The sequence below is a fragment of the Eulemur rufifrons genome, chromosome 4, assembly GCF_041146395.1.
Source record: "Eulemur rufifrons isolate Redbay chromosome 4, OSU_ERuf_1, whole genome shotgun sequence".
Classification (NCBI taxonomy): Eukaryota; Metazoa; Chordata; class Mammalia; order Primates; family Lemuridae; genus Eulemur; species Eulemur rufifrons.
Window position 1 is genome coordinate 19,948,989 of NC_090986.1, and position 22,040 is coordinate 19,971,028.

Consider the following 22,040-nt stretch of genomic DNA (forward strand, 5'->3'; position numbering starts at 1 on the left):
AAAATCACCTCTTAGAAAAAATTAAAACAGAGGTGTTGACAGATTTATTAAAAAGTTACACGGCAAATGAGCATTAAAGATGGGATTAAATATCACTGTGCACTTCCCAGGATGCTGCAGAGCTTCTCCCAGTTAGTTACTTTGCTTATTTCCTTGATATCAGAGAGCAGGAGTAACAGGGGATAACAGAAGCAGCATTAGGGTGGCAGGAGTAGTCAGTAAACAATGAACGTTGTTATCATACAGCAACAACAGGGGCCAGAGGTACACTACCCAGGGAAATAGAGACTATTACACAAGATATGGGTATGAGCCTCTCACTTTCCAGGCAAAGTAACTGAGGCTGGGAGGGCTGAAGAGGCAGGGGAGGAGCCTAGATGCCACCCAGCACCCGCACGGCCTCCTACCGAGTCTGTCACTCCAACACCAGGAATCCTGCTGAATGTGGATATTCACTATGTAATGAATCACAAGAGATCAAGGAGTCCATAAAATAAATTAGTGGCTTCTATAATAATATTTTTACAAAACTACCCAATTTCTCAACCTGGGGTAGTCTTTCTGAGTAAATATAAGCTCTCCTACCAAATCTGTGTTCCAAAATAATATTATCTATGAATTTTAAAAATCCTTCTTGGTAAAGTTACAAGACAAGAGGAAAAAACTCAAAGAATCTCAGTTACACATATAGAGAATTGGAGTAACAGTTCAGTGAAAACTTAGAAATGTCCTATAAATCAAGGAGGGAAGAAAGGATGAAGCCAGAAGCACAAAACAGACAAACTGAGCCTCAGCAGAGCACAGCATAACCAACAACTTGAAAACCTCTTAGAAGTGGCTCAAGAAGTTCTAAGTAGCCCACTTCTTCCTCAAATCCCCATTGTCATTAAGCCACCAGAAATTTCTAGACTTTAACATGAGAAATGCTATCCTATTTGTTGGGCCAAAATATCTTTGTTTTCTCTAAGGAATAAGAAGGAACTCAAAAGGTTATTTGACAAACACTCTAAGTACTCTCCTTGGCCCACAACCTGTGCAAGCCCTGTAGAGATACTAACTTATTTAATACTCATAACAACTCTATGTAATATTGGTATCCCCATTTTACAGATGAGGTAACTAATGCCACAGAGAGGTTACATACGTGCAGAAGGTTCCACAGCAAACAGTGGCAGTATGGATCCAGTGTGCACAGGCTTACCCAGGACACTGTGCTGAACCACTTGTTTATTCCCACTAGGCTCAAACTACTGAAAGGCACAATAGTGATCACCAGTCAGTCATTAAAGATAATAGTAGCATCGGGGTTTAATCCCATCAAGGGAGTCGAGGGAAGAGGCAAAAAGGTCTTTAAATGCCCGAAGTGCCTAGTGCAAAGTAGGTGTTCACTTAATGGTAACTATTGTTACTGTGTTTTTATTGCAACTTCAAGAAATTAACTTTAGTCTTAAATTCAGGACTTTGGCTGTGTGATCTAAAATGACAATTCCACCAATGTGTTGCTACAAAAATTACAAAGTGCTTCAGCAATTTAAAACCAACTATTCTCCCCTCTTTGCTGCTTGGTTATGACAGCTGCCTTTCAATAGTCCCCTTGAACCCCACATGTTCATGTCATGAGTCAGGACTCCTTTTTGATGTTTTTCTCCATTTCTCAAAATTTTTAGCAATGACTTTATATTTGTTTTGTCATCAAAGAAAAAACATTTAATGGGTTCTGAGCTTCCAGGTAGTGAGTTCCATAATTTATATCAACAAAAGGAGAAAATATACCAACTTGTAAAGCAAGCAAAATCTTTTAAAAGTTTCTCACACAGAGATTTATGTCAAGGGAAACTGATTACATACTAGACAAGGTTTTCAACATGTTTATAGAAAATGCAACAGCAAAAATCGCACAGCTGTTCCCTATTCCATCTCAGAACAATATACTTAAGTCCCAGATTGAGGAAAGCAATTCTGAGAGCAAGACAGTCGTCAAAGTCCATCACCTACAAGTGGGTCCGACTGAGGAAGGAAGGGGATTCTGAAGCTTAGGGGAATGGAGATGCTACTGTCAGCTTTCCCACCTCAAAACTCCCCAGGCCATTTAACGTGCTCGTGTTCTCCACTGCTCACTCAGGACAGATCAACACTTTAGAAACCTGCCGGTCAAGGAGAGTCACATGGCGCAGCATTTAGCACTACATCCTAAACCTCTGAATAGGATGTGGTTTCTCTAAAGGGCTCATGAGACTCATGTCTGAGGATGTGAGAATGACATTTGGTCAGCGCAGCCACTAGAGGAAATGCCATTTGAGAAGGACAGGAAGTAGGTGGCCAAGTTTTCCTTTACAACATTTCAAAGAACAAGGTATACGTCGGACCTCAGAATTCAAACTCCACATTCACTGAGCTCCCTCTACCTACCAACTGCAAGCTCCTTCACACACCAGCTTGTTTAGCCCTTACAATAATAAAAAGATCTATTAACTTGTATGCAGGGTATAGACTTTTACTGTTAGAACAGGGTCAATCCTGTGGGGAAGCAAGAACTCTTCAGAAGCAGGATGGAATTGATGTTTCTGTATATGGGTTTTAGTTCTCAACTTTTAATAGGCATGCAAATTTGTCATACAGGTTGGATACTCAAAACCATGAAACTTCACGGGAAATTTAAGGAATTTTCCAAGGGCAATTTTTGACTCTAAGGAAGGCTAACTTTAGACCCCAAAGCCCCATCTTCCTCTTCCTACTGTCAGACAAACTTCCATCACACTCTGGGAAGCAGAAGAGCCTCCCACCCAGGGGGACTCCTCCTCATGCCCAAGACCCAGTTTAAACACTACCTTCCCATGACCCTCCCAGCCAGAATGAATTAGCTCCTCCTCTGTTACCCGTCTGGGCACTACTTTACCTCTATGCTGGCGCTTTTCAGAGTCTACCTTTTATTAAGTTTGTTCCTGTTAAACTCTCCAGTACGATTATAAATTCATTGAGGGCAGGGACAGTGTCTTAACCACCTTTGAGTGTCCAGTGTCTCAGGGATGCAAAGCGCTGCAAATGTACTTGCTGAATTGAATGCTGATGTCAGTTTTGTCCCACTGGTCACCTTTGGCCCTAAAGTGAAATAGAGTGCTTGTAAAAATATGCACGTTTTCATTTGTTAAGGGCCCAAAATTAAAGCGGAAGCTTTCAACTGTTCATAAATCAATACCCAATGTACAATTTACTAAAAATTAAAATGTTGCTTTCTCCCAGCTAAGAAAATGTTATTCCGCAAAACTTGTTATTTTTTGAGACAAAGGTGTATCTGCAAACAGTACAACTTAACCTTTCAAAAGTACAAAAGTATTGTTTTTAGCAATGAATCTATATAGATTTTCAAGATTTATTTGCTGTAGCTAATAACTATTAATATATGAGGAATAACTGTACAAGGAATAAATATCAGTTATCTCAACCTTTACTCTCTTTATTAGGAGCTTTTGGCATATCAGAAGAATATTTAAAATATAACGATTAACTTTAAAGGCAAAAGAAAAAAATACACACACATATATGCATATTACGTATGTGTGTGTATATGTATTTGCATCTCTACTCCAAAGTGGTCACTCTTTTTCTCTTGTCCTGGGGAAATAAAAACAGTAGGTAGAAATTAAGAAAAATTGCAAAAGGGAGCAAATGACTAAAGATCTTCCACAGTGTATTGTTACTGGTCAGCTTGCTGGTCAAAGAAAAGAACAGGTGTCAAGAAAATGATCTGCTCTACTGAGAAAGACAAAACAGGGTGGATAGAAGGCACGAGAAGCAGCCAAAGGAGAACAGCGTTAGAAGCATGGTGGTCAGGGAGCAGGGCAGTGAAGAGTCATTACAGCAGAGGGGAGATAAAGGGACACAAAAGACAGATGTGGCAGCAGGAGAGAGGGTATCTGAGCCAGAACCCTCAAGGGCCCTAGAAGAGTTAATATAAAAAAAACACATTCTGCTATAAAGCCTGATGCCCACCTTAGTTATTTTTATCATTAGAGATTTAATCAAATAGTCACAGAAATATAATCTGCATTATCATCTAAGAGCCTGGTGTTTCTTAACCTGCAATGCAAGGCTGAACTCAGGGGGTAGTCCATGAACCCTCAAAAACTGCATAACCAGTTGTGTGTGCCTGTGAGCTTTCCGAGGAACAGTCCAGAGAGTCCACCTAATTCTCAGAGATGGGACCAATGGAAGTGCCTCCACTCACAGAACAAGGAAACTGAGGTCTAGAGAGACAAGCGGGAGAGCCCACCGTTTGGGGATCCCCATCCCCATCCCCATCCCCCACAGTTTGGGGATACAGATCTCTTCATGGGGGCAGGTTCATATTCTATTTAAGTAGGGATAACAACAGCAATTTAAACACCAGGTTCAGCTAAACCATTAGATGCCCATCTACAGTGTCAACATGTGCACAGTCTACTAATTTGCTGACTGATGGCCAAGTTAGCAACTGGATCGCAGGAAGCCTAATGCCCGGTTGGACAACTCAAGGCTGATATTTATTTCTCCAAATCAGGGCATTTTCTCAATGTCCTTTAAAGTTAAGAACTTTAAAGGACACTGAGAAAATAAAGGACACTGAGAAAATGTCCACAATATCATCATATACATATAAGATTGAAAAAAAAAAAAAAACCTGACTACTGGTTACCTCTGATATGTGGAACTATATATAAGTGATTCTTTTCCTCTCTAAAGTCTTCTATATTTTGCAAGTTCTCTTCAAAAGCTTTTACCACTTCTTTGGTCAGAAATAAATGATTGGGGTGGATTATGAGATAATGCTAGAGAAGACGCTCATACTGGGGTTCTACCCACCCCCCACTACACCACTCAACAGCTGTGTGCCACCAGAAAAGTCACTTCCCCTCTCTGGGCCCCACAAATTTTACCTGTAAAATGAAGGACTTACACCAAAAGATCTTTCCAGCTCTATATATCTGTAATATTAACTATCAGAACTTTGCTTATTGATGATATTTGGGGAAAAACAAACCACCCGATGGAATGTTAAACACTTAAAAGTCATATTGCCACACCACAAGCAGAAGAAAAACACAGAGACTAAAAAGCGGATTATGTTTCTCAATGTGTCCAATTCTCGTTGCCTACGGAGCAGGGCAGAGCTGAGAGGCAGGCAGACCAGAACTACAGCACGTGCTATCGTGAAGAAAAGGGGGCTGCCCTGCCGTTACTCAGCTCTGGGGAGAGCCCACAGGCCCTAACGAAGTCTGTTTCCAGATGAGCAAATTAAGATGGAGAGAGTCACGTTGGTTATGGACAGACAGCGTCCCACTGTGTAAGGGAGGCTTTGCCTGCAGCCACAGAATTTCAAGAAGCTTCTCTGTAAAGACGGCCCCACCCCCACCTGCAACATCCTCCTCCCCTTTCCTTGCTTTTTCTGTTGCCTCTATCACCACCTGGCATTCTATATTCTACTTTTCTTAGTTGTTTCATCTCTATCTGAACAAAACAAGCAGCTCCGTGAGGGCAGTGACTTTGGCCTGTTTTGCTCACTCTCTATCCCCAGTCCTAAAACTCCGCAGGTGCTCAAAAACACACATCAAATGACTTTACTGAAGGTCAGGATCCCCTCAGTCTCATAAGCTCTGGATAGGAATAGCTTTCCTGTAAACTGTCGATTTATTATGATCACGATCATGACAATTCAGCCAGCAGTGTGCAGTGTCAATAATTTATTTTAGAGATGGAAACTTACAAAGCCAAGAGAAACATAATGTGCCTGGGATTTTTCTCAGGAAACTAAACTCCCGGTATGGGTTACCAAAATCCGGCCTCAGCCTTGTTTGGAGTTATCTGCAAGTGTTTTTTATCTCCCCTTGTCAGCACTGAGCACTAGAAGAGGCGGGGGCGGGGGCATGTCCCCAGTACCTGGCACAGTACTGTGTACACAGTAGGCAATCCATAAATGCTTGCTTCAAGAACAAATGATGTAGCTGCCTCACCTTGGTATGATCCATCGCAGGAGTTCACATGAGCTAGAATTTTCTCACTTTCCTCACTATATCACAAATGTTGAGGAAAAGGGCCAGAGACAGTATTTTTGGTGAGAAAAATGGTCAAAAACTTTTAAAATAGCGCTCAAGTTTTTCTTCTAAACAAATACATCATTCAAGTACAGCTAGAAGACAAATGTTCTTTCTTTCACTTCTCTCCATGTCTACCTCCCAAAGCACCCTAATGAAAAGCACATTACTACCATCCAAATTTATTGGTTTTGTAGAACCTGTAACTTACACATTAAATGTACTCAAAGCAAATTCTATAAATGTTTACAAGGTGCAAAGCCAGGGGACCCTCTTGATTTATAGATGATAGAGATGAATGGAGCTGGCAGAGGTCATGTGGCTTTGATGACTCCCAGGTGTCACAGTGCAGGCCATCAACCATCTAACATGGGGAGCGGAGAGGGACAGGCCTTCAGGCCAACTCTGGACACCTACTTCTGCAAAAGGAAAACACTCCCAGGCTACAAGGGGAAAGTCTACCATATGGAAACTTTGTGAAGGGCATTGCGGAGCTTCCTAGCACTTCTGGCTCAATTTAGCTTGCATTTAGAAGACAATGATCATGTACTGTAATACCAGTTCCCTAACAATAACTGGGAAATCCCCTCTTTAAAAAAACAGTAGGTTACATCCCTTCCATAAAATAATAGCAGCAGAAGCAAAGATGATGTATCCCTTCTCATCCTGCTGCCTAAATGAGGGCCTCCTATTTCCTCCATGCTCATTGTAACTGATTTCCTATGTGAACTTAAGAGACTGCCAAGACATAGAAAACACATCCAGACAGGTTTAGGGGGCTCACATGTTATTCCTAAGCAATCCGTCCTACGAGGTAAAACTTTGCCCATTTTGTAAAATATGTAAGTAAACTAAATGAATTTCTTCACAGATATGCTGCAAATAAAGGTGACGAGAGTTGGAGAAACAAGTAGGTGGGGAGGGTGAATGTTAAGGAAGGCCTTCAAAGCTTCGCTCCTCTTTGCTGCCAACCAAAGCACAGATCACATAACTTAGAAACCTCCAATCATGGTGACGGTTACAGGGACGGTAGTGATAGAGCTGCAGTGACCTTTAGTCCTTAGCTCGATGTAATCATTTCACAACGTAAACATATGTCAGAACACACTGTGCCCCATAAATATATACAATTACTATTTCAATTAAAATGAATTTTTAAAAAAATAATTACACATGCAATACAATGGGCTTCATCTTTCTCCTCGCCAATAAAGAAAAATACTCTCCCAAGAAAAGTGTGATGAAGAAAAGACAGTGAGATGTTAAATCAAGCTCTAAAAACTACATCAGTGGATATGAATATTCCACTGGCCTTTCCACAGAAAGGAGCCAGGTCTTTAAGCCTTCCTGTTGTTTCAAAAATAGCAGGTTGAATACAAAATAAATGAAGCTCCTAATGTTACATAAAGCATTCAGGAACCCTCCAGACACTCTTCCATTTATGCTTCGCCAAGACCTAAAGCTAGAAGTCAATACTTACTTTTTTATTATAACTGTGGCAGAGGTGAGCAAGGAAAGCACTTACAGAGCCCCCAGCCATTTGACATACATTCTTATTTAATTTAGTACAATTTAACCCTTACAATGGGAATGCCATAATCAGGTGTTACTGCTTACAGAAATGTGCTCCCATAAATTAAATAGTTTACCCAATGTTCACAGAGTTACTATGCTTTGGAGTTATGTTCCAAAATTAATCTTAAACCTGGTAATTACATAGATCAGAATATTTTTAAGTTTTACTTCAAACATAATTTTATCTCCTTTTTGAGCATATATCTCCTTAGGGAGCCACAAAAAATACTGGAAAGTTTTCTATGGCCTGAAAATATTCAGACAGAAGATACAAAAACCAAAAGGAAATTTAATGTTAATAATATCTGAAATGTGGAACAAATGGCTTTTATGCCCCCTTCTTTCTACTTTCCTTTATTTTTTTTAAACTGTCTATAAAATGCACAAATTATTTTAAATACATTTAAAAAAATTTTTAAATCCATTTATTACCATTTGGGAAGTAGTTTAAAATAATGTCCACGAAAGGAGCTAATGCTTACGTCGTCGCACTTCCTCCAGGGCCACGACGAGGGTCAGGTGAGCAAGGGACTCACTTCCAGAACAAAGTTTACCAGAGTGCTAAAAAACCCAGCAATCAAGATAATAGCATTTTAATAAAATACTTAAATAAAAATCAAAATTAATACCCCCAAAAGCCATGATAAACAAATCAAAATTTGAAATAAAGATGAGATCAGTATTATTGGTTTTCTTCTTTGCCTTAGGCTCCAGTATGGCTTACCCTGTACCTGGCACTGGGATAAGCACTGTATCTACTTCTCCAACAATCCTGAGACAGGCGTCTTATTCTACAAATGAGGAAACTGAGGCACATAAAGAACTAGCCCAAGGTCACAGAACTGTTACGTGGCAAAACTATTTTAAGCAGGGTATTAAGAGGTCATTTTTACTTTCCTTGACCATAAAGATAAAATCAACACCTACTTAAAAAGCTACAAGGTATCAGATCTTCAGATACCATCCACAACTTGAAATATTTAAAACGCAAGCTCAACATACACCCTTCTTCCTTAGAAGATAAGTAATATAATGCAATCTGGACAAAGAATCAAAACCCTATTCTACTGAAACCTTTTTCATTTTATTTTTTTGTCCACACATAAGTGAATCTCCTGAGTAAAGAAAAGAGAATACAGAAAAAGGACCAGAGATTTTCCTCTCATGTTAATGGAAAGAAAGGAGGAGAGGAGAGGGGAGGGGAGGAGAGGGGAGGGGAGGAGGAAAAAGGGAAGGAAAAAGGAAGGGGAGGGAAGGGGAGGGGAGGAGGGGGAAGGGGAGGGAAAACAGTGTCACCTGGAGACCTCCATCCAGGGCAGGGCAGTTCCTTCATGCACAGAACTGCGATTACTGGCCTGGGTCCACCCGTCGCCCGCCGCCTTCAGGGCTGACAGGCCTGGCCCCTCTGCAGCTCCCCGGCCCTCGTCACCACCCCCTGCCTCAAACCTCTGCCCAGAGAACACCAACTGGGTTGCGTCCTTCTGAAGCCTCACCTGCATGTCTCCAGAAACGCTGTCTGTCAACCTGGAATGTTCCCCTACGTTGTCCTGATCTTAACCTGCCCAATGCCTGCTCAACTCTCAAGGCTCAGCTCACAGGCTCCTCTTTCATGAGGCCCTCCAGAATATTCTGTCCTAAAGAATATCTTCCTTCTCTGTACTCCAGCTAAAATGAGGTAAGTCAAGACCCCTGTCTCAAAGGGTTGCCAAATCTAGCTCTGCTTCAAGTTGTTTCAGGAGCTTGAAAATAATATTAGTACAAATTCCAAGACCCCGTCCAGAACTTCTGAATTGGAATCTCAAGCAGAGGCCCAAGGATCTGCATTTTTCACAGCTCCTCAGGTGGTATCCATGCAACAGGCTTTTTACCCATCTGTGTGTCGGAATCACTGATCTTAATATAATAACTTAAGATACAGGAAGAACACCCACGATGTTTAAACGCAGAATCCCGTACAAAGAAACGTGGATGAGTTCCCAGAAATATCTCTGCACAGGTATGACACAGATGACAGTGTCTGATTGATAGTAGGGGCTGGAGTAGGGTGGAGACTGAAGCCAAAGTTTACTGTCCACCACAGGACGGAACACATACCTTAGCCTTATTCAAAATACCATGATAGACTTCAGCTTATTAATGACTGATCATTTTCTACTTGGCTGACCTTTTTGGAAAAAAGAAACTTTGTAGAGGGTTCTTGTACTAGAACCACCAGTCCCCTGCCTTCCCCACTCCTTTTCCCACCCCCAAAATAAAAACGTCTTCCAATTTCAAACCAGTAAGAAAGGACCTACAGAGCAGTTCAAGCATCACATATCTCTCCTATATTTGTAATAGTGTGATCACATACTGTAACATTTGCTTAGCAGTATACCTTTCTAAAGAGGATCTAGAACAAAACCAACCCTAGTATTTTGTTGCCTACAACCCCATCACAAACAACTTACTTGCTCGCAGGCTGAGTTACAAACTCTCATTCAAGTTCAAATTTGCGACCATTATGGGATAGCTGTTACCTAAAAGCAATGAAGCAATCTGTTTAGAGAAAGTAAAGTGCATTTCTAAGGATTTCCTTTCTCCTCATCATAAGAGACATAAAATGCCAAAGTCACATCTTCCATATGCATCCTTCAAAATTCACTGCAATTAGGCCAGGAAATTAAAAAATATCCCATCCAATGTTATAGGCTTAATGTACTATTATTTTCCTTTTAAATAAATCTGTTACTCAGACTGTACATGTATTGATACAACTTTCATGAGCTTGCCTATTCCCTGATGTTACGTGAAGGAAAGACAGTAAAATAAAGAATTCTAAAGAAGTTTTGTTTGGCAGCATTCTTAAATTGAGACCATGTTAAATAACACTTTCCCCAACATTTCATTTTGAAATACCTGCAGCACATCCTACTATAGGTGCTCATTAATTTGTTGGAAAACACAGGACTCTAGATTTACTGCAATAGAGTTAAAGCAACCAAAAGTGTTGCCAGATTCACTCCCAGGTATGCCACCTCCAAGTGTCCGCTTATCTCAACGACACACATCCAAAATACAAGGGCAATAGATTGTCTCATGGTCAAGTCCTTTTCAGCTCAAACTCTCTGCAATGTAGTGATACCTATTAGAGCCACAGTTAAATGGGCTCACTTTATCCTTCTACTGTGACACCAATTTTGTCATACTCTGTGCAACTTATCACAAAACAGAATAGCTTAGGAACTTTCACTAAAGTAGTAAAAAAACATGGAAAGGACTGCTCTCCTTTTGTACTACTCATTAATTACTCATTAATCTATTCATGAATGGATCAATTCATGCATTAAATCCCTTACCTGCTCACTCAGCAAGTATTTCTTAACCACAGAGTACGGTCCAAGAAATGACACATAAGGAACACATAATCTAGTTCAGAAGTGCGGTGTCTAAAGGTACTCTAAAAGGAATGCAAACAAGTCACTTCAATACCAAGTGTGACAGGGAGTAGCCAGACCTGCACTGTCCAACATGGTAGCTGCCAGCCACACGGGGCCACTCAACATTTGGCTAGTTGAACCTAGATGTGCTTTACACACTGGGTTTCAAAGACTCTGTATAACAAAAAGAATGTAAAATATTATTGGTTTTTATTGATTACATGTTGAATAACATTTTGAATGTGCTGAGTTAATCAAAAGATGTTAAAATCAATTTCGTCTGTCTCTGTTTTTTAATGCAGCTATTAGAAAATGTAAAATTACATATATAAATATATGTACAATTATATATAAACATAAAATTACATATATAAAAATATTATATTTTTATTGGACAGTGATGCTCTAGATGATCCCCAATCCTGTTTCTTCTTCCTAAGCACACAGATTTTCCAACTCCCTTGGCAGTTAGGCTGAAACTATATCATTAGGTTCTGGCCAAAGGAATGTAAAAAAAAAAATAATAATAAGGTAGCAAAGTCCAGGCGCAGTCATAGAACATGCTGCTCAATGGTTCTTGCACGTGCTCTCATACTCTAGCTCTCTCTCTCTTACCCCCACCTGTGGGTCAGCTGAATGCAGGGAATCCAGAGGCGGCTCTGAGGAGGCTCTACCAAAAGAAGAGCCAGGGGATGTAAGGAAACCAGGTTCCTGAACCATCACATGATGATCATCTAATGGATACCTAGTGGGATCGCGTCACACATGAGATATAAACATTTACAGTATGAAGCCACTGCCATTTGGTTACAGCAGTTAGCCTATCAATACCTTGCCTAGTTAATACACTATGAAAAAATGCCACAACAGAAGGGGTGACTGACTACCTAGCTGTTCTAGAGTTGTCAGGAGAAGCTCTGGAGATGAGATGCCATTTGAATGGTGTCTAAGGATTGTGGTTCCCAAACTCCACTGTGTCAGGATCACTGACAGAGCTTGTTAAAACACAGACTGCAGGGCCCTCTTCTAGTCCTTTCTAGCATGATCCAGCTAAGGAGGTCTGTGTGGGAGTGCTGGCTCTGCTAAGGGCACCCAGGTCTCCCCGCACCTCCTCTGAGCTGCCATCAGCCTGCCCTCCCCCAGCCCCCTGAGGTAGGCAGGTCTGACCATCCGGTCTGAAATGCTGCTGGGACCCTGCAGCTCTGACAAGCTCCCAGGTGTGCAGAGGCTGCTGGCCCAGGGAGCGCACCTGAAACGCAGAGTCTTAAAGGACAAGCAAGATTGTGTCAAGCAGAGAAAAGAATAAAAGATATTCAAGGGAAAAGGAACTACATATCCAGAAGGGTTGAAAGGTTGAAAGAGCATGGGAACAGCAAGACTTTGCAACGAAGCGGCACCACAGGCATGGGAAAGTAGGAGAGAGAAGGCCAGAAAGGTGGATGGAATCAGAAAGAAAAGAATTGTGCTCTGCAGTCAGGAGTCTGGATTCTGCCTGTTCAATGAGAACTTTAAAGCAGAGCCTCCTTTCCACAGTATATGTAGTAATAAAAATAATTACTCTAAAGTAAATATGAGTATTTATTAATACTTCAATTACATGCAAAATTCCTGGGAAGAAGGCAGGAGTATGGTATGGTAACTTGATCATTATAGACCCAGTATGAGACTTCAAAATCATAATTCTCGGATCTACTGCTCATTTATTATTATCTCATTATGTGACCTGAGAAACAACTTAAATGCTGTGTTTGTGTTCTAAGCAGAGTAATACTTGCCTTCAAATCTACTTCACAGAAGTCTTTGGGAGATTAGATGTGGAAATTTTAAAAATTGCTCCTCGAGAGAGGTATATAATTTACATTCAAAGAGTGTCTATTATTTTAACCAGGTACTTGTCAAGCTGATGAGAGAGGAATGGCTAATTGTCTTGGAGAGAAGCAGCCAGAACTGACATACCATGATGAAGAAAGGAAGACAAAAGATGGGCTTGTGGTCGGCTGAGGAAGGCAGTCATTACGGGGAATGGCACGTCTTCCCTAGGAACACTTTGTAGTAGCTCAATCCTAAATGCCCTCCTTCCCACTATTCAGGACAGATCAAAATCATAACACAAAAACAACAAACATTTTCCAACTCCCCACACTGGTGTAAAAGCCAAATGTCAGTGCCCTCTGAGTATCTGGCAGTGGGATGGATAACTTCTAAAATCACTATGAATAATATTATACAAAACCACAACCTAATTTACTACTATACTAGATTTCCACCTCTGCCACAAGTGTGTGTGCACACAGGCAACACAGCAACTAGACAGTGAGAAGGGACAGCTAAGCGTAAGGTGCTGACACCAGCCTGCTGTTAGTGCTGTGTCCAAGTGAAGGCTGGGGAAAAGATTTCACTGAGTGTTTTTGTCTCTAAAAATGCTAAGAGGAAGAGTTCTATTTGAGCTGAATATATTCTTTGCTCCATATAGAAATCCAATAGTCCCTTTGTGACCATTTAGAGAAAAGAGTGATTAAAATAAGAGTTTATTAAATGTTTTCTTTCACTGTAGTTAGAATTGTATGTCTAATACATGAAATCTGCTTATGTCAAACATTCAAGGGAGTAAATGAGTTTTACCTTAAAGGGAAAAACAATATGTCATTACTTTCAATACCGTAACATCATCAAGCTGCACCATGAGGTGCCTTTTGATACCCTGCATTCACATACAACTTTGTCAAAGAAGTTTCATGTATTTTATAAATTTTAATTTTATCAGGGCCTTGTCATAGGTTTTAGCGTTTATTTTGCCAAGTAATAACACTAAAATATAAAACCCAATCAAAAAAACCAAATAACACTAACCATTACCACTGATTCATAAAGAAAAGCTTTGAAAACACACATACCACACACAAACACACACACAGACACACCCACACTTAAAACTAGGAATACCAACCTTAGAATTCTTTTTAAGATTTTAAATGAAATTTTTAAGAACTCACTACATTTTTCTTATTTTTCTCATTTTTGCACAGGCCAAAAGAAGGTTTGTCATGGTCTGAGGACCAGCACTTGGGAACCTAGGAGGGAGGCAATCCAATGCTCAAGGGAGTAAATGGGTGATCAAAGGCAGAGCTCTTTGCAAAGCTGGGTTTGGGTTGGCTCTTAAAGAATAAGTAAGAATGGTATTGGTGCTTTAAAACAAAAAAACATTTTTTACTCAATGAACTAGATTTCATCTACTTCAGAGAAGTCCACTGCATGAGTCCCAACAGAGGCTGGGGCATGCACACCATATGATGCAGACGGGCCCCTGTTCTGCCTACCTTGGGCTGGTTTGAGCATTTAGCCTTTGTATGACAGGCTTAACCTGAAGCATCAGATATTCTAATCTGGTGGTTCTATACCAGGGGCGATTTTACCCTCCTCCAGGGCACCTTTGGCACTATCTGAGGATATTTTTGGTTGTCATGACTTGTGGACGAGGGGGCTGCTATTGGCATATAGTGGGTAGGGCCAGGGATGCTGCTAAACATCATACAATGCACAAGCCAGACCTCTACAACAAAGAATTACCCAGCCCAAAAATCAATAGTGCTAAGGCTGAGAAACCCTGCACCAATCCTATCAGAGGAATTACTTTTCAAATGAGAATCTTCTTCTGCAACAAAGGAATGTGTGTCCAGAGAGTTCAGTGTATTCACCCTATATTTATATAATCATATAATCATGTTATTTATATACAATTATATGAGTGTATATATTACATATGCATATTATAATTATGTCCCTGATCAACATCAATTAATTGTCTTCATTCCTTCCTTTTAATCATACTCCTAATAAAATGTCTTTTTCATTTGTATATAAAGTAGTGGTTCCTCTTCCCTTTTCTTTCCATACAGTCTTTTGTATGACTTCTGGAAAAAAATTAGGAACATGCTTAGCAAAAATCTAGGCCCCTACATAGAGTAACTAATCCTTGTGTCAAATATATATAATTATTACATTTTAAAATAGTACATTTAAGAAGTCCCAAAATAGTAACACTAAGTTTTACGTTTCTGCCTACTTTAAATTGTTAACAAGTGAGTGAGGTATTGTTGTTACCATTTTACAAACAGGAGATTGTATAAATGACCCAGGTGGTCTAAAGAAATGTACACATAGGTTAAAAAAAAAAAATCACTAGGATATGAATTGTGCTGCTGGAAGTGTTGGAAGTGTATCTTCCAGATGGACCATATGTCGGTGGTAAACCATGGCACCATGATAGAAACATAACACCTTTTCCCAGGAAGGCTTTTGTGGACATTCTATTATGTCCTACCATTCTAGCCCTAATGCTAGGGCTCTGTCTGGAATAATAACATGACAGTGTTTCACAATATACACCAGCAGGTGGGCTAGAAGAAAGGCCTATGGGGGGACATGTTGATTGACCAAGGTACAAATACAACCAGAGGCCACATGGAATCATCCAGTAAGCAACTAGCAACACAATTACTAGTTTATTTACAATTGTGATAAGTGCTGTGAAAGAAGAGTAGGAAATGCTTAACTAGTCTCAGGTTAAATAAGCCTTCTTCAAGGAAGTTACTTTTAAGTGTGGCTAGAAGGAAGAATTAACGTCAAATAAAGAAGGGCTGAGCTAAAGCAAGTTGAGAGTTAAGAGGAGAGTATGTGCAAAGGCCCTGAGGCACGAAAGAGCTTGCTCTCTTTGGGGAGCTGAGGTTTCAGTGCAGTGGTTCAGGGGAGAACAGTACACGATGAGCTTGGTAGGGTAAGCACAGTGCAGATCATACTTGGCCTTGTTGTCTAAGACAGGCATATTAAGGATTGCATATTTCAACCTGAGCTAAATGGAAAGATGTTATGGGGCTTTAAGTAGAAAATGACACATGTTCCTAAGTGCACTGGGATGAGGTACCGGGCTTCAGATACAAATATAGAAGACCACGTACAGGTTCAAACAATGAAAGTGAAAGGCATTCTCTAAGAAGAGGATGCCGGCCAAGGACAGTGCCCCCGGTAACACAGGTGCTACTGGCAACCACCACAAACCTTCCTTCTCATTCATACTGTGTCCATGGTGCAAAGCCGAACACAACTATGACAACGGTCACACATCTTTTCCCAGATCCCGAGTTAGCAATTTATCAATAGCTGACTTACATTCTACCTTCTAAAGCCATCTTGAGCCAACATCAATATGAATATTACATAGCTATCTAACTGTTCATATATTTATATTTCATACTCCAAATGGACTGTGCCTTACAAGTCCTTGCATTATCCATCTATTCCAATAATTGATTTTAAAAATCAAAGGATTTCTGGCCTGGAGGGGACAATCCTTTACCTTCATTTTATTATTTTTTTATAATAATGACTTGGAATTAAGTTGCTCTGCCAGTGGTAAAGCAACAGCATAGCTTTCCACAAAAAATGTGGGTCTTCTGAAATCTAAAGAAACTCCTTGCATACTAAGCCTAATCTGTACTTATTTCTCCGCTGGCTCAACAGAAAGAAAACAAGAGAAGACATATGTTCTCCTCCCATAACCTCTGAATGGGAAAAGAGGCCTCCCTGAATGTGTGCTTAGTGTGTGCAGACACACACAGGGCACTTACTCTAGAACACACCACTTCATAGGGGGCAGCTGCCCCTTCTGCCCGTAGGTCCACACCTCTCAGGAACTTCAGGAAACAGTGAGATGCTGAGCTGAGGCCCTCTGTAGATAATCTCTCACTTTCCACTTGTTATTCAGACATGGTTCCCCACCCCAACGCCCAAATATGCAAACAATATGAAATCTTAGGGTAAGAAAGAATTCACCGATTTGGCTCAAATTTCTAATGCAGTCTTTTATTTGACCTCCCCAGTCCTGCTGAACCCCTCAGCTCAGAGTTGCTTTGCCTAAAAGTCTGTAAAGAAGACCTCTGTCAAGGGCTGTGATAACATGTCTCCTGGGGACCACTAGACTGCTATTTGCCACAGCTGAAATAAAAGCACATCAGTAACGATGTGAAATGAGGTTTGTCTTCAAAACCACCCACTCTTCTGACATCTTTCGATGGTCTCCAAACACTTTTCTCCTCACTCCATCGCACAACTGTTTCTTCGTGAGAATTCTTTTCCTGTCTCTATGCATTGCTGATTCGCAGCTCATCAGGATGAGACATTCCTGGGTAGTCAGGAATACTCCAGTCGTCCTCTGATTTTGTGCATCTTTGTTATATAACAGAAAACACTACCATGTGGGGATCATGGGAGCACAGTTCAGAAGCATGTGGCTTTCCAACCTCATGGTTAGGGAGGAGTTTGCTCTGCCTAAGTGTGGCACTGGCCCAGCCCCACCCTTTACCAACACAACAAATCCCTGCTAAGTCCTCACAATCCTCTTGTAAAAGCCCTGAGGATTTTCTCAGACTGAAACAAAGGCCATTCTGCTTTTCCAAGACGTGCTGCCAACCCCAAAAACATCTCCAGGATGGTGGTAAAAGTAACACCACAGTGCATGTGCCACCTGACATTCTCCCCAGCTCTCCCTCTGCACCTCGTGGGCCTCTGTGAGTGAGTGACTATCACAGCTGATGTGGGGCCTGGGGCTAGGGTGATGGCAGCTAGCAGTCACCTGCCATCAGAGTAGCCTGACAGGGGAGTGACAAGGCCTGGGTACCCGCACACCCCTACAAACGTGTCTCATCTCACTAAATGACATGGAAGCCCCCTGAAGGTAGGAACCACCCTACCCTGGTGGTGCAAATTGTGCTCACCCTCTAGGTATCAATTAAGGCCGATCATGTGTCTAGGCAGACAGACAAACGGAAAACATCTGGCACCAATTATGTGATGCACTTGACTGCCTCGGGCACACTTACAACACTCCTGGCCTCAGTTTCCATCTGAATCATGCAGGCAGCATCCCAAGCCACGCTGCCAAAACTCCTAAGAGTTTCCACCCCAAGAGATTTGGTAAAATCTATAAAGGAGGAAGCCTGTGGCAACAGGAAGCATGGCCCTGGTCAGCACCTCCCTACCCCACCCACCTGAGCTCTTCCAACCCTCGGTCCTCCAGGAAGAAAAACACTCTCAAAAGGGAGGTCACGTGGCTGCTAAGCTCTAGGCACACAAACTCGTCCAGACTACTCAGCTCGCCCTCCATTACCACCAAGATGGCAATGGAGAGAGGCGACAGTACAGACTGCTCATCAAGGTGGACAATCCAAACCACCTAGATTTGTGTGTGGACCTGAGCAACAAGATTCATCTTCCTAATGATGTTTCACTTTTGGCTATTTTCAAAATTAGTCTGCAATCCCAAACACACAGTGAGTGGGTGGTAGAGGAAGACAGCCACAAGGCCCCTGGGGTGGGAGAAAAGGGAAGCAAGAATCACAGTTTTGCTATGTAAATCATCCAACCACAGATAACAGGGTGGATGGAAAGTCAAAGGAATGTATCAACTCCCCCTTTGACTTTTGTGATAAAAAGACCTACCCCAAACTTCAAAGAGTCACTGGCAGAGGAAGCTCAGGCATTGTAGATTTTGGAACTAAAAACACAATGTGGCAATTCCCTGAGTTTCTTGAACAGTCTTTCCAACTAATTAATTTTCTTGTTCACATGCTGTATGGCCCGGAACATGGGTCATAGGAGCAGCTTATGAACATGAACACAACACACACACACACACACACACACACACGTTTGTTTGCGCTGGAAGGTGGTCAAGGAGAGGATACCAAAAAACTTTTTAATAAGAAAAGCAAAAATAGTTTTAAGTTGTTTTTTTAAATTCATTTCCTAATAGAATGAATTCTTAAATGATGAATTCTCTTGTTTCCAAATCATCTGGCCTTCTCCTGAATTCTCTAATGACCTGCTTTGAGCCAAGCCCTGCATGTCTTAGGCTGCAGGACAGACAACAAAAACAGTCCTAAAACTTATCCTCAGTGTTTCTTTTAAAAAAAAAAAAAAATTTAACAAACGGTGATTAGCAATTATAAAAATGGAAAAGGTTCTACATTTCTGACGCAGAGGTTGTTTTTAAAATTAAGACCATTACTTTGCCTTTGGACAGTGTCCAGCATTTTTTAGATAAACACACATTTGCACAAACTATCAGTTTTTCCACTTGTTTTACAACACTGGTCACAAGAGGGTATGGTTTGGACAGAAGCCTGCATCCTTCTGGTAACACAACAGCCCAGTCTAAAAAGTGATTCAATACTAAGGGTGAAAAGTGAAAATGGAAATTCAGTATCAAATCTCTTGCCCCAGAGTTCCCAGGCACCATCACAGCACACTTGCTTGTTATTTGGCAAAGAAGTACTGGTGAAATCTCACTCGAGTTAGGGGAAGAGAGAAATCAAAAATAAGACAATGATGTCCTCTTATGGGGAGTAGTTAAAACTTTCAGGGCTCTGCCTGCCCTCAGTACTCCAACCCACCTGACCCCCCAAATCAGCTTTGTAAAAGCAGATGATCTGGTCCGACTTAGGGCTTTGGGAGAGAACATATGCAAAAGGGGCTCCTACCCACCAACTTAAGCTATAAATATGCAGTGATCCTTTCCATAGCCTTTCTCTGGATTTCCTCCTGCCCTGTTATGTTCTTCTAAAGACACATCATTCAGTTCTCAACACAGAATCCAGAACACCAGCAGGTCATGCATTTGAATGAGAAGGCAATACCACGGTACCCTCTCTTTACAAGAACCTAGGATTTTAGGCCCAGCAATGCAATCTGCTGATATTTTCCTTTCACAAGAACAGCAGCCAACCTTTCCAAAACGAGGCCAGATCCCCAAACTTCTTCCTGGGAGCTTGGTAGAGGAGCTTAGTAGAGGAGTGGCTTCCAGGTAGCAAGACACAACAGGGAAAGCCACCCACTAAAAAGCTCGTTGAACATTTGAAATTTGCTCCAGGAAACCAAACACGGAAAACTGTCATGTACTTGGAAAAGAAAGAAGAGAAATGAGGTAAAAGCATTCTCCTCCTGTACTCAAAACAAAACCCCAAACTCACACGCAAAGACTGGCTGGCACACAGACTCCATTCATTCTGCAGGTTAGAAATGAATGATAAAATGCTCCAAAACCTTTCAATAATTACCTCCAGTGCCACCCTCTATTAACAATTCCCCTCTAAAATGCAAATACACTTTGGTAGATAGAAGTAGATCAGCTATTTATACCATAGTGTGAATTTTCTAAAATCAGATAACCTAACATCGAGCTGAGATCATTCACACACAGAAAACTGTGAACTTCTGACAGTGAAAGCAGAGGTTGGGGGGTGACGAGGGGTGGAGCTCTGAAGCACCTACGGTGGGTGGGAGGCTGCCCAGAGGATGAGGAACTGGAGTGGGCCGAGGTGCAGCAGGAGGAGAGACAACAAAAGAAGAGGCAGAAGGGACATTTCCCCGAATACAACCTTATCCCTGGCAGTGTCAGCAATTACGTCCCTGCAAGGAAAGGCTTTTCAGCCTGAGTTATCAAAGACACAGACTAACTGATGATTCTAGGATTCTCTTTCCCACTCCTATCTTACTGCTACAGAACTCATTTTGTAAGTATGACTGGGATAATTATTTAAATGCACTGCTTTACATTTACTCGCTAGTTTGAAACCACTTTTAATCTCTATTTGGAAACCACTTAAATTTGGTTTAAAAGGTTTTGCTCTAAGTGAGAGGCTTTAGGTGAAATAGCTCCCCAGAACTCTTTAGTAACAGGAAACAGCAGAAGTGCTACATTCGCTATATACATGGCCACCAATTCCTGTTGATAATCTAAATGGAGAGAGTGTATTTTTCATCCTCTTTCTAACATGGGTAGTGACAACAGAATGGAGTCCTCATCCCATCTAAGCCCCCTGTGGCTTTTTCTTTCAGTTTCCCTTGTGTATTAGGAAGAGGTAGCAGGGTACGTTTTCTGCAGAAAAAATCAGAAGCCCGTGTGCTTGGGCTTTCCTAGACATCACACCAACCTTGGACTGACTAAATTAGCCCTCGCAGTCTAAACAAGACAATGACCAGCTATGGCTGAGAAGGATCTGGGGCCTTCCTGACACCAAGGAAGACACAACATGGAGACATGCAAGAGGCAGAGACCCCAGGGAGCCTCAGACATCTCCCACGAAGCTTAAGCTTCAGGACCCCCCTTGCAGGGGATCCTCCCCAGGTCCAGTACCTCACTTGGTATTTGTAATTTTCTATTTGTTTTCTTAAGGAGCGACTCAAACTCATAAAAAAGTCAGGGCCCTACAAATGCTGGAGCTGTACCTGACCTGAAGGTTCCTCAGCGAGCTACTGAGCATGCTCCTCTCTCCCACTTGCACTCACACTGCCCTTCTGCACCTGCCTCTGATGCAGGGCATCGCCAGCTCTTGAGTCAGAAGACAGGGTGCTGTCACCCCTGCTCCCTCATGCGCTTCCAGCATGCCACAGTCAAGTAAATCTAGCCCCATACATACTCCCTCCAGGTGTGCCCTTTCCCTTCAAACCCCTCAGTCAGGGCTGTGGGCAGCTCAGAGCTTTCATCCCCATTTCCCTATCACCAGGCTCTTCCTTTATGATTCTGACCCCACTCTGATGTGCGAGGATGGTCTCAACGCCCCAGTGGCCCTGCACAGACCGTTCCGCCCACGCAGCAGCCCTGCACAAACTGCCGGCACATCCCGACACCAAGCTCCCAGCATCTCAGGCTTATTGGAACATCACAGAACATGCTGCTCCCTTCAGCAGAAGGTCCTGCACACCCACACCCACACCCTAACCCCCAGGTGTCTGTGTTTATCCTTCAAAACCCGACTCCAGTGGCACCATCTCTTCTATGCTTCTTGGCATTCCCGGTCAGCTGGTTCACACAACCCTTTGATAGCTCATGGAATTCAGCAGGTTCTTCCTACAAATGTTTATTTGTGCTTCCCACGCTAGACCAGGCTCCATATTCACCTTTGTCTTGTCTTGTCCTCACACTTCC

General features: G+C 41.8%; 1 protein-coding gene across 6 annotated transcripts in view; it reads right to left on the minus strand.

Annotated features, from left to right (window-relative positions):
- The window catches only part of DOCK9 (dedicator of cytokinesis 9), a 267,093-nt gene that overhangs the window by 168,155 nt on the left and 76,898 nt on the right, over window positions 1-22,040 (minus strand). The window lies entirely within an intron of this gene.